Here is an 18782-nt window from a genome sequence, read left to right on the forward strand (position 1 = left end):
CAGCGGCTGAGCAGCACCTCCACCATTGCAACACAGATCTTCTTGCAGAATTTTTTTTCAATAGAGATCTTTTTACAATATTTTTTGCAACAGAGATATTGTTGCGATTTTTTTTACAACAAAGGTATTGTTGAAAAAAAAGTCTACAGCAGAGATCTTGTTGCAGAATTTTTTGCAATAGGGATGATATTGCAAAAGCTTGTCTAATTTATCGTTGTTGTTTGCAACATCGATGCTGCTGCAGAAAACTACAAACAAGACCCTTGTTGCAAGAAAAAAAACATTTGTCGGCCGCCATGGCCATGGACAAGTGAAAGTGCAACTAATCCCCGGATGGTTTTGGTAATTCATAACAACACATAGCCCATTAAACTAATATCCCTTCAAGATAAATATTTCAGAAAGTTCAACGAATGGCATGGCATGGACTAGAGATGTGGACCCCTAAAAATGCTAAGGACAAATATTGGCAAAAGCTCAAGAGTCTTCATCTTTATTTTAGTGATCTAAAATCACATTGAGTCCATAGGAAAGTCAATACTATTAAAAGGGGATGAGGTGTTGTTTAGTGGCTTGCTCAAATGCTTAGTGATATTGCTCCAAAACCATCAACTACTTTCTCCATCCAAATATGTCCAAAACCAAACTTCCACTCGGCCCCACTGATTCTTTCTATCCGGAGCCACCGAGTTCATATGACATAGCCACAGCCAAAAACCCTAGCAATTCGGTCTCACCGATACGGATCTCAGTCTCACCGAGATGCCCTTGCCAGCGCTCTATGACTTGTTGCATTTATTTTGGTCTCACCGAGTTTATGCAATTGGTCTCAGCGAGTTGGCTTGACAGACTCTCTGTTGCTTATTGCTTCATTTCGGTCTCACCAAGTTGATGCAATCTGCGCCACCGAGATGATGTTTGCCCTAAGCCCTAGCATATCGGTCTCATCGAGTTGTTCCAATCGATCCCTTTGAGATTCCTAACGTTCACATTTTTGAACCAATCGGTGCCACCGAGTTTACTATTCGGTCTCACCGAGTTGAGTCAAATGTGTGTAACGGTTGAATTTTGTGTGGAGGCTATATATACCCCTCCACCCCCTCTTCATTCGTGGAGAGAGCCATCAGAACGTGCCTACACTTCCACCCATTCATTCTCTGAGAGAGAACCACCTACTCATGTGTTGAGATCAAGACATTCCATTTCTACCACAAGAATCTTGACTTCTAGCCTTCCCCAAGTTGCTTTCCACTCAAATCATCTTCCCGCCATAGCCAAATCTGAGAGAGAGAGAGAGAGTTGAGTGTTGGGGAGACTATCATTTGAAGCACAAGAGAAGGAGTTCATCATCGACACACCATCTATTACCTTTTAGAGAGTGGTGTCTCCTAGATTGGTTAGGTGTTGCTTGGGAGCCTCCATGAAGATGTGGAGTTGAACCAAGAAGTTTGTAAGGGCAAAGAGATCGCCTACTTTTTGGAGATCTACCCGAGTTAGGCAAGTCCTTCGTGGGCGATGGCCATGGTGGGATAGACAAGGTTGCTTCTTCATGGACCCTTCGTGGATGGAGCCCTCTGTGGAGTTGCGCAGTCGTTACCCTTCGTGGGTTGAAGTCTCCATCAACATGGATGTACGATAGCACCACCTATCGGAACCACGCCAAAAATCTCCATGTCTACATTGTGTTTGCCTTTTCCAAACCCTTCCCTTTACCTTCACGTGCAATGTTTCACTTTCCGCTGCTATACTCTTAGAATTGCATGTGTAGGTTGATTGCTTGACTTGTGCTAATTGCTAAAATCTGCCCACAACTAAAATTGGGAAAACGATAGATTTTTATTTGGTCAAGTAGTCTAATCACCCCCCCCCTCTGGACATACTTTTGATCCTACAAGTGGTATCAGAGCTTTGGTCTCCATTAGCCTTGATTTCCATAGCTTTGGTGATCATAGCCTTGGTTTCACGACCTAGGAGAGTATGGCGTCTAGCGAGGAAAATTATCACCGTAGAGGTCCTTACTTTGATGGTACAAATTTTGCTAGTTGGAAGCATAAGATGAAAATGCATATTCTTGGTCATAAGCCCGTCGTTTGGGTTGTTGTTCGTATTGGCTTGCAAGGTGAATACTTTGAAGATGGAAGAGAACCAGATCGTGAAGCCACCGCAGATGAATTGAAGATGTTGCAATACATTGCTCAAGCTTGTGATATTCTCTTCAATGGATTATGCCCCGAAGAATTCAACAAAATCAACCGCCTTGTGAATGCAAATGAAGTTTGAGATACTTTGATTGATATGCACAAAGGTACCGAGTCCGTCAAGGAATCCAAGTTGGATGTGCTTCAAAGTCAACTTGACAAGTTGAAAATGAAGGATGGTGAAGGTGTCGCTGAAATGTACTCTAGGTTTGCTCTCATCACAAATGAGATTGCCGGCTTAGGAAGTGAAGAGATGACTGACAGATTCATCATCAAGAAGATCCTTAGAGCCTTGGATGGAAAATATGATACCATGTGCACCTTGATCCTAATGATGCCCAATTACAAAGACCTCAAGTCAATGGAAGTCATTGATAGAATTGTTGCTCATGGGATATCACTCAAGGATAAGGATGAGCTCCACAACAAGTCAAGTGGTGCTCACAAAGCTTCAACTGATGCTCGTACAACATCAAGTGACAAGCTAGTCTCCAATGAAGAATTAAGCTTAATGATGAAGAACTTCAACAAATTCTACAAGAATAGAAGCAAAGAGAGAAGTTCCAAGTCAAGGTCCTACAGTGACAAAAGATCTTCTAGTCGTGATCGTAATTGCTACAATTGTGGAAGACCCCGACACTTCTCCAATAAGTGTACGGCTCCCTACAAGAAAAGAGAAGACTCACCTAAAAGGAGGAGTAGAAGAGATGAATCACCTCCAAGAGAGAGAAGGAGTAGAAATGATCGTTATGAACGAAGACCCTCTCGTAGAAGCAATGATTCGGAAAGGAAGGATAAGTCATCAAAGAGCTACACAAGACGAAGACATCAAGCTCATGTTGGTGAATGGGTTTTCGGTTCCGACACCGACAACTACTCAGAGAGAAGCTATCACTCCGACTTGGACTATATTCAAGATGAAGGTGTTGCCAGTCTTGCACTTGTGTCAACCAACTCCAACGACATATTTGACTCACCAAATGAAGGAATTGGAAGATGCTTCATGGCTAAAGGCCCCAAGGCATCTGATACGTCCATTCTGTATCATGTTTACCTACTGTTATTTATGTTGTTTTATTGCATAATAATGCTTTTGGAGTAATTCTAATGCCTTTTCTCTCATAATATGCAAGGTACACACAAAGGGGGAGAATTCCGGCAGCTGGAAATCTGGACCTGAAAAAGCTACGTCAGGCTACCTATTGTGCACAACTCTAAATGAGCTGAAACTTCACGAGGATTTTTTATGGACTAAATGAGAATTTTTGGAGCCAATAAGTACCGAAGGGGGCCCACCAGGTGGGCACAACCCACCTGGGCGCGCTAGGGAGCCCAGGCACGCCCTGGTGGGTTATGCTCATCTTGGCCCACCTCCGGTGCCCCTCTTCTGGTACATAAGTCATTTTGACCTAGAAAAAATAAGGAGAGGACTTTCGGGACGAAGCGCCACCGTTTTGAGGTAGAACTTGGGCGGGAGCACTTTTGCCCTCCGGTTGAGCGATTCCGCCATGGGAACTTCCCTCCTGGAGGGGGAAATCATTGTCATCATCATCACCAACAACTCTCCCATCTTGGGGAGGGCTATCTCCATCGACATCTTCAATACCACCATCTCCTCTCAAACCCTAGTTCATCTCTTGTGTTCAATCTTTGTACCAGAACTATAGATTGGTGCTTGTGGGTGACTAGTAGTGTTGATTACATCTTGTAGTTGATTACTATGTGGTTTATTTGGTGGAAGATTATATGTTCAGATCCATTATGCTATTTAATACCCCTCTGATCTTGAGCATGATTATCATTTGTGAGTAGTTACTTTTGTTCTTGAGGTCACGGGAGAAATCATGTTTTGCAAGTAATCATGTGAACTTGATATGCATTCGATATTTTGATGATATGCATGTTGTGATTCCCTTAGTGGTGTCATGTGAACATCGACTACATGACACTTCACCATATTTGGGCCTAAGAGAATGCATTGTGGAGTAGTTATTAGATGATGGTTTGCGAGAGTGACAGAAGTTAAACCCTAGTTTATGTGATATTCTGTAAGGGACCGATTGGATCCAAAAGTTTAATGCTATGGTTAGAATTTTTCTTAATAATTTTCTCGTAGTTGCGTATGCTTGCGAGGGGGTTAATCATAAGTAGGAGGTTTGTTCAAGTAAGAGGCTAAGAGAAACACCTAAGCACCGGTCCACCCACATACCAAATTATCAAAGTAGCGAACACGAATCGAACCAACATGATGAAAGTGACTAGATGAAAGTCATGTGTACCCTCAAGAACACCTTGCTTATTATAAGGGACCGTTTTAGCCTGTCCTTTGCCTCAAAAGGATTGGGCTACCTTGCTGCACTTTTGTTACTACTACCACTACTTGCTCGTTACAAATTACCTTGCTATCAAACTACTCTGTTACTTACAATTTTAGCACTTGCAGACACTACCTTGCTGAAAATCACTTGTCATTTCCTTTTGCTCCTCGTTGGGTTCGACACTCTTACTTATAGAAAAGGCTACAATTGATCCCATATACTTGTGAGTCACCAAGGCTATTTTCTAGCGCCGTTGTCGGGGAGTGAATCGCTCTTGGTAAGTGGAAATTGGTAAGGAAAAATTATTACTACATGCTAAAATTTACTGTCACTTGTTACTATGGAAAACAATCCTTGAGGGGTTTGTTCGGGGTATCTTCACCTCGACCGGAACCGCAATTAGTTACCCCTCAACCTACTACACCTACTGAAAATATTGAATATTAAATTCCTTCATGTATGGTAGAACAACTGCTAGCTAATCCTTATGCAGGAGATGGAACCGAACATCCTGATATGCACTTGATATATGTGGATGAAATTTAATTTGTGGATTGTTTAAGCTTGTAGGTTTACCCGGAGATGAAGCTAAGAAGAAGGTTTTCCCTTTATCTTTGAAGTGAAAGGCATTGACATGGTATAGGCCATGCAATGATATTGGATCTTGGAACTAGAATCGGTTGAAATTGGAATTCCATCAAAAAGATTATCCTATGCATCTAGTTCATCGTGATTAGAATTATATATATAATTTTTGGCCTCATGAAGGAGAAAGTATAATGTAGCTTGGGGGAGGCTTAAGTCAATGTTATATTCATACCCCAATCATGAGCTCTCAAGAGAAATTATTATTCAGAATTTTTATGCTCGGCTTTCTCATAATGATCAATCCATGCTCGATACTTCTTGTATTGGTTCTTTTATGAAGAAGACTATTGAATTCCGGTGGGATCTTTTAGAAAGAATTAAACACAACTCTGAAGATTGGGAACTCGAGGAAGGTTAAGAGTCAGGTATTGAGCCTAAGTTTGATTGTGTTAAATCTTTTATGAATACCGATGCTTTTCAAAAGTTTAGCACTAAATATGGACTTGACTCTGAGATAGTAGCTTACTTTTGTGAATCTTTTGATCTTCCTAAGGAGAAGTGGTTCAAATATCAACCACCAATTAAAGAAATTAAAGAACCTATAAAAGCTAAAGAAGAAACTATCATTTATAATGTTTATCCAGATGTTCCCACTGCTTATATTGAAAAACCACCTTTCCCTATTAGGATGAAGGAACATGTTAAAGTTTCAACTGTGGTTAACAAAAGTTATACTAGAACACCTAAACCAGCTGAACAAATCAAAGTTGAACCTAGTGTTGCTATGGTTAAGGATATCTTGGTAGATAATATTGATGGGCATGTTATTTACTTCAGTGCTGAAGCTGCTAGAATTGCCAAACCCGATGAAAAAGATAAACATAGACTTGTTGTTGGCATGCTTGTTGTCTTAGTTAAGATAGGAGAACATTGTTATCACAGTTTATGTGACATAGGTGCTAGCGTGAGTGATATTCCTTTTACCTTATATAAATAAATTATGAATAATATAGCACCCACTGAAATAGAAGACATAGATGCACTAGTGCAGGATGCTGCTAACGTGACACTATGATCAGAGACCCTTTGAAGAAACTGTGTGCGATGCATTAATTGCAAATGGTGGTGTAAAAACCGTCAAAAATGTGCAAAACGTCTGTGATGACGGATGCATCAAACACGGTTCAGATTTTAGTTCCGTGTGTAGTGTAGGGCATACGATTCAGTGCAATTAACTGTTTGCGATGAAGAGCAACAAAAGAAACGGGCAGCCAGATGAAGGTGTGTGCGATAAAAAGCATACGGTTCACTTGGATGAACTGTTTGTGATTAGGTAACACAAAAGAAACAGTTAGCGAGATCAAGGTGTGTGCGACATACGACATCTGGTTCACTCGGATGATCTGTTTGTGTTGAGACAAGAGAACATAAATGGGTCAATATAACAAGATGTGTGTGATACGTGGCAAACAAGTCTGTAATCAAAAATATGTGCAAAGACCAATAATAACATAGACGATTGCTGCTAATAAGACGTGTATGTTGTGCGATGGGATTGCATATAGAACAACAACATACACACACACACACACACACACAGAGAGAGAGAGAGAGAGTTATAAGGAAATGGTTGCATAACCAAATTAAATATCCACTTACATAGGTGGCTACTACAACCATGGCATTTGCACACACCAAAGTAAACTATTACATGCATAAGTACATAGGTGGCTACTACACACATGCCATTTACACACACCAAAGTAAACTATATATTACATGCATGATTAACTAGCATAAATGATCATCTAATCATCATCTACTGCTTGTGACGCTTGCTCTGTTTGTGGCTCGCTCCGGGCTCGTTGATTTGGGTAACGATGCACTTCCTCATGTCAACGATCCGCCTGTGCATCTCGTAGCATGTGTACACGCTCTTGGCCGCGAACCTGAGGTGAGGTTCATCCAGTTGCCGCATCCAGGCCCTATACCAGGATATGGGACTTGTTCTCTAGGCATCCTGCTTCATCTTTTCATAGTAGGGGTCGATGATGGCCGAGGCGAGTTCAACCAGGGAGTCCTTCTTCGTGTTGCCCCAGACCCTGTAGTGCTCACGAATTTCGATAAGGTTCTTGCAGGCCAAGCCCGTAACCCTGAGCTCTTTTACATCATCGGTGGTTTCCATCGTAGTGAACTTGTAGTCGGTGCTGTTGACAAACCTGGCAAAACGGATGCAAGGCTCTGTGGCCATGCAGTAGTGGTAGATGAGGACATGATGGCGCACGCACAACTGGGCAACAACAACCTTCTGATCTTTGCCGGGAAGACCAGCGGTGTACTGGAGGTTGATGCCGACCACCTTGTACTTGTCTCTAGCAAGCAACTGCTCAACGATGTTGATGTAGTCGTCCACCACGGTCGGGTCGATGGTGTACACAACCGAGAGATCCGTCTCCCTCACGTGGGTCTCCACTTTATGCTAGCCGAACTCCATTGGAGCGCCGCTAGACATCCCCTCTCTATGTGTCATCGTGGGTGTGCTTGTTGTGTTGTGGGGCGTGATCGAAAAGGTTGAAGAGACTAAGGTTATAACGGCCGCGGGAATTAAAGGGGAAGTTGGACGGCTAGAATATCGATCAGCACTCCCTGATGGCAGTTCTAATTTGCAACGCGTAACTCCATCATGACGCACGTAACTGCATCGCGTGGCAACGCACGCGGCGCAATCACATGCATATGGGCCCCCCAAGATGATCGTGCGCAGGCCCAACTGTTGGCAGAGCACGTGAGGGAGTCCTGGATTAGGGGGTCCTCGGACAGCCGGACTATATGCTTATGCCGGACTGTTGGACTATGAAGATACAAGATTGAAGACTTCGTCCCGTGTCCGGGTGGGACTCTCCTTTGTGTGGAAGGCAAGCTTGGCAATTCGGATATGTCGATTTCCTTATCTATAACCGACTTTGTGTAACCCTAGCCCCCTCCGATGTCTATATAAACCGGAGGGTTTAGTCCGTAGGACAACAACAATCATAATCATAGGCTAGCTTCTAGGGTTAGCCTCTACGATCTCGTGGTAGATCAACTCTTGTAACACTCATATCATCAAGATCAATCAAGCATGAAGTAGGGTATTACCTCCATAGAGAGGGCCCGAACCTGGGTAAACATTGTGTCCCCCGCCTCCTGTTACCATTAGCCTTAGATGCATAGTTCGGGACCCCCTACCCGAGATCCGCCGGTTTTGACACCGACATTGGTGCTTTCATTAAGAGTTCCACTGTGTCGTCACCATAAGGCTTGATGGCTCCTTCAATCATCCACAACAACGAGGTCCAGGATGAGGTTTTCCTTCCCGGACAGATCTTCATATTCCGCGGCTTCGCACTGCGGGCCAATTCGCTTGGCCAGCTGGAGCAGATCGATAGCTATGCCCCTGGCCACCAGGTCAGGTTTGGAAGCCTGAATTACACTACCGACATCCGCGGATACTTGATCTTCGATGGATTTGAGCCCATGACAGGTGCGTCCCACAGTCACGATGAGCATGACTTAGATCTGCCACCGGACGGTGTTTAGGAGATCACACCTGCTGATGAAGTCATGTACCTGGGGTAGGGTCATGGACCTGTCCAAGGTACCCTCCCCGAGGACATCTTTTAGAAGAAGCCGTCTTCCAGTCGACCAAGAGGGACTCCACTCGACGGACTAGAAGACACTCGACGAACCTGAAGACACTCGACCATGAAGACTCACTCGACCACCAGGAGTTCAAGATCTACTCTGTATCCAAACGGTCTATAATTAAGTAGTCTTTATGGTCATGATGACACTTTATGTAGGGCGTTACCAGTAACGCCAGGCCTTAATGTACTTTAAACCCTCCGCTGTGTGGGCTGGCTGGGGTCTTGACATCCACTATATAAGCCACCCCCCTCCACTGGCAGAAGGGTTCGCACCCCTGTAACTCTCACACATATAATCCAGTCGACCGCCTCCGGGCTCCGAGACGTAGGGCTGTTACTTCTTCCGAGAAGGGCCTGTGATGGAGTCATGTACCTAGGGTAGGGTCACAGACCTGATCTAAGTACCCTGCCCAAGGACATCCTTAGAAGAGATCACCTTCCAGTCGACCTATGAGGGACTCACTCGACTGACTTGAAGGACTCAACCACGAAGACTCACTCGACCACCAGAAGGTCAAGAGGCACTCTGCACTGCAACGGTCTGTAATTAAGTAGACTTTATGATAGTAAAGACACTTTATGTGGGGCGTTACCAGTAACGCCCCGGACTTAACGCACCTTAAACCCTCTCCTACGTGGGCTGGCTGGGGTCCTGGCGCACTCTATATAAGCCACCCCCCTCCACAGGTAGAAGGGTTCGGCACCTTGTAATCCATATACACATAATCCACTCGACCGCCTCCGGGCTCCGAGACGTAGGGCTTTTACTTCCTCCGAGAAGGGCCTGAACTCGTACATCTCTTGTGTTTACAACCTCTCCATAGCTAGGACCTTGCCTCTCCATACCTACCCCCCACTCTACTGTCAGACTTAGATCCACGACAGTTGGCGCCCACCGTGGGGCCGGTGTTTTAGCGATTTTGTGGAGAAGTTGCAATTCTTCCGAGTACTTTCATCATGGTAGCTGCTGGAGTTTTGGTCGAGGGTCGAGAGATTCGTCTCGGTGCTCTCACCTTCGTCGCCGACGACTCCGCCTGGCTCCAGGAGGCTCCACTCGACGTCGATGCGCTCCCCGTCCGCGGTGCGACGCATTTTCGCGCATGTGTCCACGGTGTTCTGCTGCGGCAACCGTCGACCCCATATCGGTCGACTCCCCTATCGACCACCCTCCCGGTCTCCCGCCAGCGCAAGCGCTCGGGTCGGTCGAGGCTTCAGCGGTGGGTGAGACACGCGGTGGCTCGCCAGACGGCCACCACCCAAGTTGCGGCAATCGAGCCCGACGAATCTCTCTACGGCCTGTTCGATCTGTCGACTGGCTCCGTAGAGACTGCATCCGAATGCGATAGCAGTGATCCAGCGGCGGAAATCTTGATGGTCGACGGGCCTCGCAGCCCCCCTGGCTTCGCCCGTGATGGTGGGGCAGGCGACGGAGGCGACCCCGCACGAGACCACGAAGAGTACCAGCCCGAGCCACTCGACTCTCTGCAAAGAGAGGAACTTCGCCGTAGGAACATGGATGCCCTGCATACTCCCATCGCAGGAGAAACCCCTGAGGCTCGCGCCTTGGAGGAGGCACGTTTGGCCAATTTGGTCGAATGCGCTCGCCTGGAGAATCTTCAGCGAGCACTCGACGAGCGTGCGCGGCAACGAGTTCCCGACGCCAGTCGACGTCAACTCTTCCCGCCGACTCAGGTATATCGAACCCCAATCCAGAATTTAGCAGCTACGACCCGTATTGCAGAGTCCATCCAGCCCTCTCAGTCGGAAGCTGCCAGAGGCTTGATGCAGATCAGGGATCTGCTCCGGGCAGCAGGAGATCAGAATTCAGCCGTGTCGCAGTCGCGCAACAGAATTCACAGTCGATCCGTCGCTGCAAATACGGTTCAGTCGGCTCACAGTCCCAGATCGCCTCCGCGGCGTGAGGGGCGCGAGAATCGGCGAGACCAATATGGAGACCGACACGACCGAGATGATAGGCGTCGAGTGCCCACTTCTCCTCCGAGGGGTGGGTCTTACGCTCCTCGGCAGCAAGATGACAGACGTCAGCTCAGTGCGGGGCGAAGAGTTCCAGTCGACCCCAGGGAACCAGGCTTCGACGCGCGATCCATTATCGTGCAAGGCTTGGTCGACCGGAACAGAGCCCATCGAGGTGGACTCGACAGAGATGCGCCCACGAGCAGTCGAGTGCACGTTTCTGGTCCGGAATGTTTCAGCAGAGCTATCAGAGCCGCAGTGATTCCTCCCAATTTCAGGTTGGCAACAGGAGTCAGCAAGTTCACCGGTGAGTCTAAGCCTGAAACTTGGCTTGAGGACTACCGAGTGGCAGTTCAGATTGGTGGTGGGAATGACGAGGTGGCCATGAAGCATTTGCCCCTCATGTTGGAAGGTTCTGCCAGAGCGTGGTTGAATCAGTTACCTCCTAGCAGTATTTACACTTGGGAAGATCTGTCCCGAGTGTTTGTCAGAACGTTTGAAGGAACTTGCAAGCGACCGGCTGGATTGACGGAGCTGCAAGTCTGCGTGCAGAAGACCAATGAGACTCTCAGGGAGTATATTCAGAGATGGATCACTTTGCACCATACTGTGGAGAATGTGTCTGATCATCAGGCAGTCTGCGCCTTCAAGGATGGTGTCAAGAACAGAGAATTGAGTTTGAAATTTGGTCGAACCGGAGACATGACCTTGAGTCGGATGATGGAAATTGCTACCAAGTACGCCAACGGCGAAGAAGAAGACCGACTCCGAAGCGGCAAGCACAAGCCGAGCCAGTCGGAGAAGGGAAACACCAGTCGGAAACAGAAGCGGAAGGCTGAACCGGCAGCTCCTGGAGAGGCTCTGGCCGTGGCTCATGGAAAGTTTAAAGGGAAACCAAAAGGATCCTGGAACCCTAAGAAGGTAAAGGATAAAGAAGGGAACGACGTGATGGATATGCCGTGTCACATCCACACGAAGAAAGACGAAGAGGGGAATATCATTTACCCAAAGCATACCACTCGCCAATGTCGACTCCTGATCCAGCAGTTTCAAGGAAAACAGTCTAAAGACAAGGAAAAGGAGTCGGACAAGGCCGAAGACAAGGAGGACAGTGAGGAAGGATATCCGCATGTCAACTCCACTCTGATGATCTTTGCAGATGTGGAAAGCAAGAGTCGATTGAAAGTCATTAACCGCGAGGTGAACATGGTTACCCCAGCAAAAGCAAATTATCTGAAATGGTCCCAAACACCCATCACATTCGACCAATCTGATCACCCGACTCATATTGCCACCCCTGGGAGGCAAGCTTTGGTGGTCGATCCAGTTGTCGAAGGCACTCGACTGACAAAAGTGCTGATGGACGGTGGTAGCGGGCTGAATTTGCTGTATGCAGACACACTGAAAGGAATGGGCATTCCGATGTCCCGACTGAGCACCAGTAACATGAGCTTTCATGGAGTTATACCAGGGAAGAAAGCCGAGTCACTCGGCCAAATAGCTCTGGACGTGGTGTTTGGTGATTCGAAACATTTTCGCAAAGAGAAGTTGACGTTTGAGGTCGTGGATTTTCAGAGTGCATATCACGCCATTTTGGGGAGACCAGCTTATGCACGGTTCATGGCTCGACCATGTTACGTGTACCTCAAATTGAAGATGCCCGGCCCCAAAGGAGTGATCACTGTCACCGGTGATCGGAAAAAGGCAGAAGAGTGCTTTCAGAAGGGCTCAAAGATTGCTGATTCCCAGGTGACAGCGGTCGAGTTTGAAGAATACAAGCAAAACGCAGATCCGAGTGATTTGCTGCGATCCAAGAAACCCGCCACAGAATCTGCATTTCAGTCGTCCGGTGAGACGAAGCCTGTTCACATTCACCCGACCGACCCCGATGCAGCTCCGACCCACATCTCCACAACACTCGACCCGAAATAGGAAGAAGCGCTCATCCAGTTCCTCCGTGAGAACTGGGACATTTTTGCATGGAAGCCCGCTGACATGCCAGGTGTTCCCAGGGGACTGGCTGAGCATCGCCTAAGAGTCGACTCATCAGCAAAACCAGTCAAAGAGCATCTTCGGCGGTCCGCCGTCCAGAAGAGAAAAGCCATTGGTGAGGAAGTGGCTCGACTGTTGGCGGCAGGATTTATCCGAGAGATATACCACTCCGAGTGGCTCGCTAATGTCGTCATGGTTCCTAAGAAGGACAAATCGCTCCGAATGTGCATTGATTTCAAGCACATCAACCGGGCCTGCCCGAAAGATCATTTTCCTCTCCCTCGCATAGATCAAATTGTTGACTCGACCGCGGGATGCGAGAGATTGTCTTTTCTAGACGCCTACTCCGGGTACCACCAGATCCGTCTGTACGGACCCGACGAGGTAAAAACAGCTTTCATCACTCCATTCGGGTGCTTCTGCTATATCACCATGCCATTCGGCCTCAAGAATGCCGGAGCCACATTTATGCGAATGATTCAGAAGTGTCTACTCACTCAAATCAGTCGGAATGTGGAAGCGTATATGGATGATATCGTCGTCAAGTCACGAAAAGGTTCCGACCTGCTCGCTGACCTCGCCGAAACATTTGCCAACCTCAGAAGGTATGATATCAAGCTCAATCCATCAAAGTGCACATTCGGAGTTCCTGGTGGCAAGTTACTCGGTTTTCTCGTTTCCGAGCGAGGGATCGACGCTAATCCAGAAAAGATCGGCACTATTCTCCGAATGAAACGCCCTGTGCGAGTGCACGATGTCCAGAAGCTTACTGGATGCTTGGCCGCATTAAGTCGATTCATCTCACGACTCGGTGAAAAGGCATTGCCTCTTTACCGACTGATGAAGAAGGCAGACAAGTTCGAGTGGACTCCAGAAGCTGATGCAGCGTTTGCCGAGCTAAAAGCTCTGCTCTCCACCCAGCCGGTGCTTGCTGCTCCAATCAGCAAAGAGCCTCTGTTGCTTTATATCGCAGCCACAGGACAAGTCGTCAGTACAGTGCTTACGGTCGAGCGGGAAGAGGAAGGAAAAGCTTTCAAAGTTCAGCGCCCAGTGTATTATTTGTCTGAAGTCTTGACTCCATCCAAGCAGAGATATCCTCATTATCAGAAGCTTGTGTATGGAATATACATGACCACAAAGAAGGTTGCTCATTATTTCTCTGATCATTCCATCACAGTCGTCAGCGACGCTCCACTATCAGAGATTTTGCACAACAGAGATGCAACTGGTCGAGTGGCGAAATGGGCGATTGAACTTCTTCCCCTTGATATCAAGTTTGAGGCAAAGAAAGCCATTAAGTCCCAGGCAATAGCAGATTTCCTCGCCGAGTGGATTGAACAGCAGCAGCCGACTGAAGTTCACTCGGAGCATTGGACCATGTTTTTTGATGGCTCTAAGATGTTGAATGGTTCCGGTGCTGGGGTTGTCCTGGTTTCCCCCAGAGGAGATAAGCTCAGATATGTGCTCCAGATTCACTTTGATTCCTCCAACAATGAGGCAGAGTATGAGGCCCTCTTATACGGATTGCGCATGGCCATTTCACTCGGCGTCCGTCGCCTGATGGTCTATGGCGATTCAGATTTAGTGGTCAACCAAGTGATGAAGGAGTGGGACGTGAGAAGCCCAGCCATGACTGGATACTGCAGTGCAGTGAGGAAGCTGGAAAAGAAGTTCGAGGGGTTGGAGCTCCATCATATACCCCGACTGAAAAATCAAGCAGCTGATGATCTAGCAAAGATAGGTTCCAAGAGAGGAGCCATTCCGAGTGGTGTGTTCTTGGAGCATATACACACTCCGTCAGTCAAAGAAGATCCTTTCACCGAAGAAGCTCCACAGCCCAAGAGTGCCACAGATCCGACTGAGGTTGAAGTCCCAGCAGTGGTCGACTTGGTCATGGAGGTCTTGGTGGTCATTCCCGACTGGACAGTTCCGTATATCGCGTATATCCTGAGAAAAGAGCTTCCGGAGGATGAGGAAGAGGCTCGACAGATCGTCCGTCGATCTAAAGCCTTTACCGTAATCAAAGGACAGTTATATAGAGAAAGCGCGACTGGAGTTGGTCAGAAGTGCATAACACCAGAAGAAGGTCGAATCATCCTTAATGATATCCACTCGGGAACCTGTGGTCATCATGCGTCCTCTCGGACCATCGTGGCCAAAGCATACCGAGCCGGATTTTACTGGCCAAAGGCGAATGAGATGGCAAAGGAAATAGTGGATAAGTGCGAGGGATGTCAGTTCTACTCGAATATGTCGCACAAGCCTGCATCAGCTCTGAAGACCATTCCACTCGTCTGGCCTTTCGCAGTATGGGGGTTGGACATGGTCGGTCCTTTGAGAACAGGGCGAAGTGGCTTCACGCATGTACTGGTGGCAGTCGACAAGTTCACCAAGTGGATTGAGGCTAAACCAATCAAGAACCTTGACGCCGGTGCTGCTGTTAGCTTCATCAGGGAACTGATATTCAGATATGGAGTCCCGCACAGCATCATTACGGATAATGGGTCGAACTTTGACTCGGAGGAATTCAGGGATTTCTGCAACTCTCAAGGCACACGAGTCGACTACGCTTCGGTCGCCCATCCGCAGACGAATGGACAAGCAGAGCGAGCCAATGGCCTGATTCTCAAGGGATTGAAACCCCGACTGATGCGTGATCTCAAGCATGCAGCTGGAGCTTGGGTCGACGAACTTCCCTCGGTGCTTTGGGGACTGCGGACCACACCTAATCGGTCGACCGGAAGAACTCCATTCTTCTTGGTCTACGGAGCTGAAGCAGTCTTGCCGAGTGATCTTCTCCACAATGCTCCTCGAGTTGAGATCTACAACGAAGCAGAAGCTGAACAAGCGCGGCAGGACGCAGTCGACCTTTTAGAGGAAGAAAGGGAGATGGCTCTGATCCGATCGACCATCTACCAACAAGATTTGCGTCGTTTCCACGCCAGAAATGTGAGGGGTCGAGCCTTCCAGGAAGGAGATTTAGTTCTCCGAGTGGATCAGAAGAAACATCACAAGCTTGCTCCTTCTTGGGAAGGACCCTTCATCGTCACCAAAGTTCTCCACAACGGGGCGTACCGTCTTTACAACGTCGAACATAATATCGACGAGCCCCGAGCTTGGAACGCGGAACTACTCCGCCCATTTTACACTTAAGTTTATCACTCGGATGAGTTGCAATAAAGTACTCCTGTAGTTCATGGATTTCAAAATAATAGTGTCATAGTTCCTCCATAATTTTTGTCACTTTTTATTTTGTCCAATAAAATTTTCCCCTCAGTGGGTGACTTAGCCGCGAATCCGTTTCGCCTAAGTTTGTAAAAAATCCTTACCGAGTGGTGAGCCAGACTCCCACTCGGAGGCTTAGCTGCGAATCCGTTTCGCCTAAGATTAAATAAAATCCTACCGAGTGGTAAGCCAGACTTCCACTCGGGGGCTTAGCTGCAGTCCAGTACTCGCCTAAGTTATCAAAATCCTACCGAGTGGTAAGCCAGACTTCCACTCGGAGGCTTAGCTGCAGTCCAAGTACTCGCCTAAGTTATCAAAATCCTACCGAGTGGTAAGCCAGACTTCCACTCGGAGGCTTAGCTGCAGTCCCAGTACTCGCCTAAGTTATCAAAATCCTACCGAGTGGTAAGCCAGACTTCCACTCGGAGGCTTAGCTGCAGTCAAGTGCTCGCCTAAGTTATCAAAAATCCTACCGAGTGGTAAGCCAGACTTCCACTCGGAGGCTTAGCTGCAGTCCAAGTACTCGCCTAAGTTATAAAAATCCTACCGAGTGGTAGCCAGACTTCCACTCGGAGGCTTACCTGCAGCCCAGTGCTCGCCTAAGTTATAAAATTCCTACCGAGTGGTAAGCCAGACTTCCACTCGGAGGCTTAGCTGCAGCCCAGTTCTCGCCTAAGTTATAAAATTCCTACCGAGTGGTAAGCCAGACTTCCACTCGGAGGCTTAGCTGCAGCCCAGTGCTCGCCTAAGTTATCAAAATCCTACCGAGTGGTAAGCCAGACTTCAACTCGGAGGCTTAGCTGCAGTCCAAGTACTCGCCTAAGTTATAAAAATCCTACCGAGTGAAGAGCAAACCTCTCAGTCGAAGGCTTAGCTGCAGTCCAAGTACTCGCCTAAGTTATAAAAATCCTACCGAGTGAAGAGCAAACCTCTCACTCGGGGGCTTAGCTGCAGCCCAGCTCTCGCCTAAGATATAAAAATCCTACCGAGTGAAGAGCAAACCTCTCACTCGGGGGCTTAGCTGCAGCCCAGTGCTCGCCTAAGATATAAAAATCCTACCGAGTGAAGAGCAAACCTCTCACTCGGGGGCTTAGCTGCAGCCCAGTGCTCGCCTAAGATATAAAAATCCTACCGAGTGAAGAGCAAACCTCTCACTCGGGGGCTTAGCTGCAGCCCAGTGCTCGCCTAAGATATAAAAATCCTACCGAGTGAAGAGCAAACCTCTCACTCGGGGGCTTAGCTGCAGCCCAGTGCTCGCCTAAGATATAAAAATCCTACCGAGTGAAGAGCAAACCTCTCACTCGGGGGCTTAGCTGCAGCCCAGTGCTCGCCTAAGTGGATTAAGGAATAAGTCGACTGCAGTGAGCGTCTTGCTTTGAACCTGCAAAAGACATTTCAAGCCAAAAGCAATCATATTCAAACATCAAATTCAAGTTCGGAACGATACCTAAAGGAACCGAAAGTGCTCAGGCGCTAAGCCTGTTAAGGTTTATCGGTTACAACTCCACTCGGCATACCGAGGCAAATTTAAAGCGTCGAGCTTAAAAGAAGTTTTTTACCCCTCCTGTGGAGGGCTGGAAGGTGCAACAAACTCATCAAGATCAATTCCATCTGCGATCCGAGTGGCAGCAGCAATGAAAGTTTCCATAAAGGACCTGAAGTCGTGTTTCTTGGTGTTGGCCACCCGGAGGGCCGCCAGCTTGTCTTCTCGCGCATCTTTGCAGTGGACTCGGGCCAGACACAGAGCAACATCTGCACCGCACCGAGCCGAGGACTTTTTCCACTCCTGCACTCGACCAGGGACCGTGTTCAAGCGAGCCATCAGCGACTCGAGGTCGTGCTGGAGTGTCTCCCTGGGCCAGAGCGTTGAGTCGATGCGAGATGTGGCGACCTTCAGCCTTGCAAGATAGTCCACGACAGCTGCAACACGGGACTCCAGTCGGAAAACATTCATAGCAACTTCGTCGTTCACCGGAGAATTGACGGGGTCAAGGTTTGGTTCCAGCCGGCTAGTCTCTTCTTCAAAGTCTTGACAAAATTCTGCAAGGGCGATCACCGAGTCAAGGCAATGGTCAAATGGAAAAATCACAGTTGAAAATGATTGTTGAGCATAAAGGTTTACCTTCAAGCATAAGGAACAGCTTCTTGGCAAGACCACTCAGGAAGGCCTCCAGATCATTTTTCTTCTCAAGAGCAGCTTTCAGATTGGTATTTTCTTGTTCAAGCTTGGTGACTGAAGCTAACTTCTCGTCGGCAAGCTTGATCTTCTCAGGTAGTTCAAGGTCTTTTTTCTGTTGGGCCTCCTTCACCTTACCTGCAAGTTACAGCAAGATCAGATTTTGAAACAAATAAAGGGAAAAAGCAGTCGTCGAGGTCTCACCAAACATACCTTTGGTCTCCTCCTTTGCCTTCGTCAGATTCTCCTGAGCCAGCTTCAAATCCAGCTCGAGCTAGATGTGCTTGTTTTCCAGCTCAGTGTAGCGAGCCGCAAGGTCACAGGACCTCTGCGAAGAATCAATCGACTAAATGTCAAAGATAATTCACTTCCGAGTGGAAAAGGAAAAATCATGCGTTTCTAAGACTACAGCCGAATACAAGCATTCGACCGTAGTCTCGGGGACTACACCCAGTGGGTGCACTCAGCGTGCCCCCACTAATCCTATTGAAGACAGAGTCGACCAGTCGACCTCAAAAAAAACAAGATGTATTCTTTAAGACTGTAATCGACTGCAAGCAGTCGACCACAGTCTCGGGGACTACACCCAGTGGGTGCACTCAGCGTGCCCCCACCGGTTTGCGAA

The sequence above is a fragment of the Triticum aestivum genome, chromosome 3B (genome assembly GCF_018294505.1).
Source record: "Triticum aestivum cultivar Chinese Spring chromosome 3B, IWGSC CS RefSeq v2.1, whole genome shotgun sequence".
Taxonomy (NCBI): Eukaryota; Viridiplantae; Streptophyta; class Magnoliopsida; order Poales; family Poaceae; genus Triticum; species Triticum aestivum.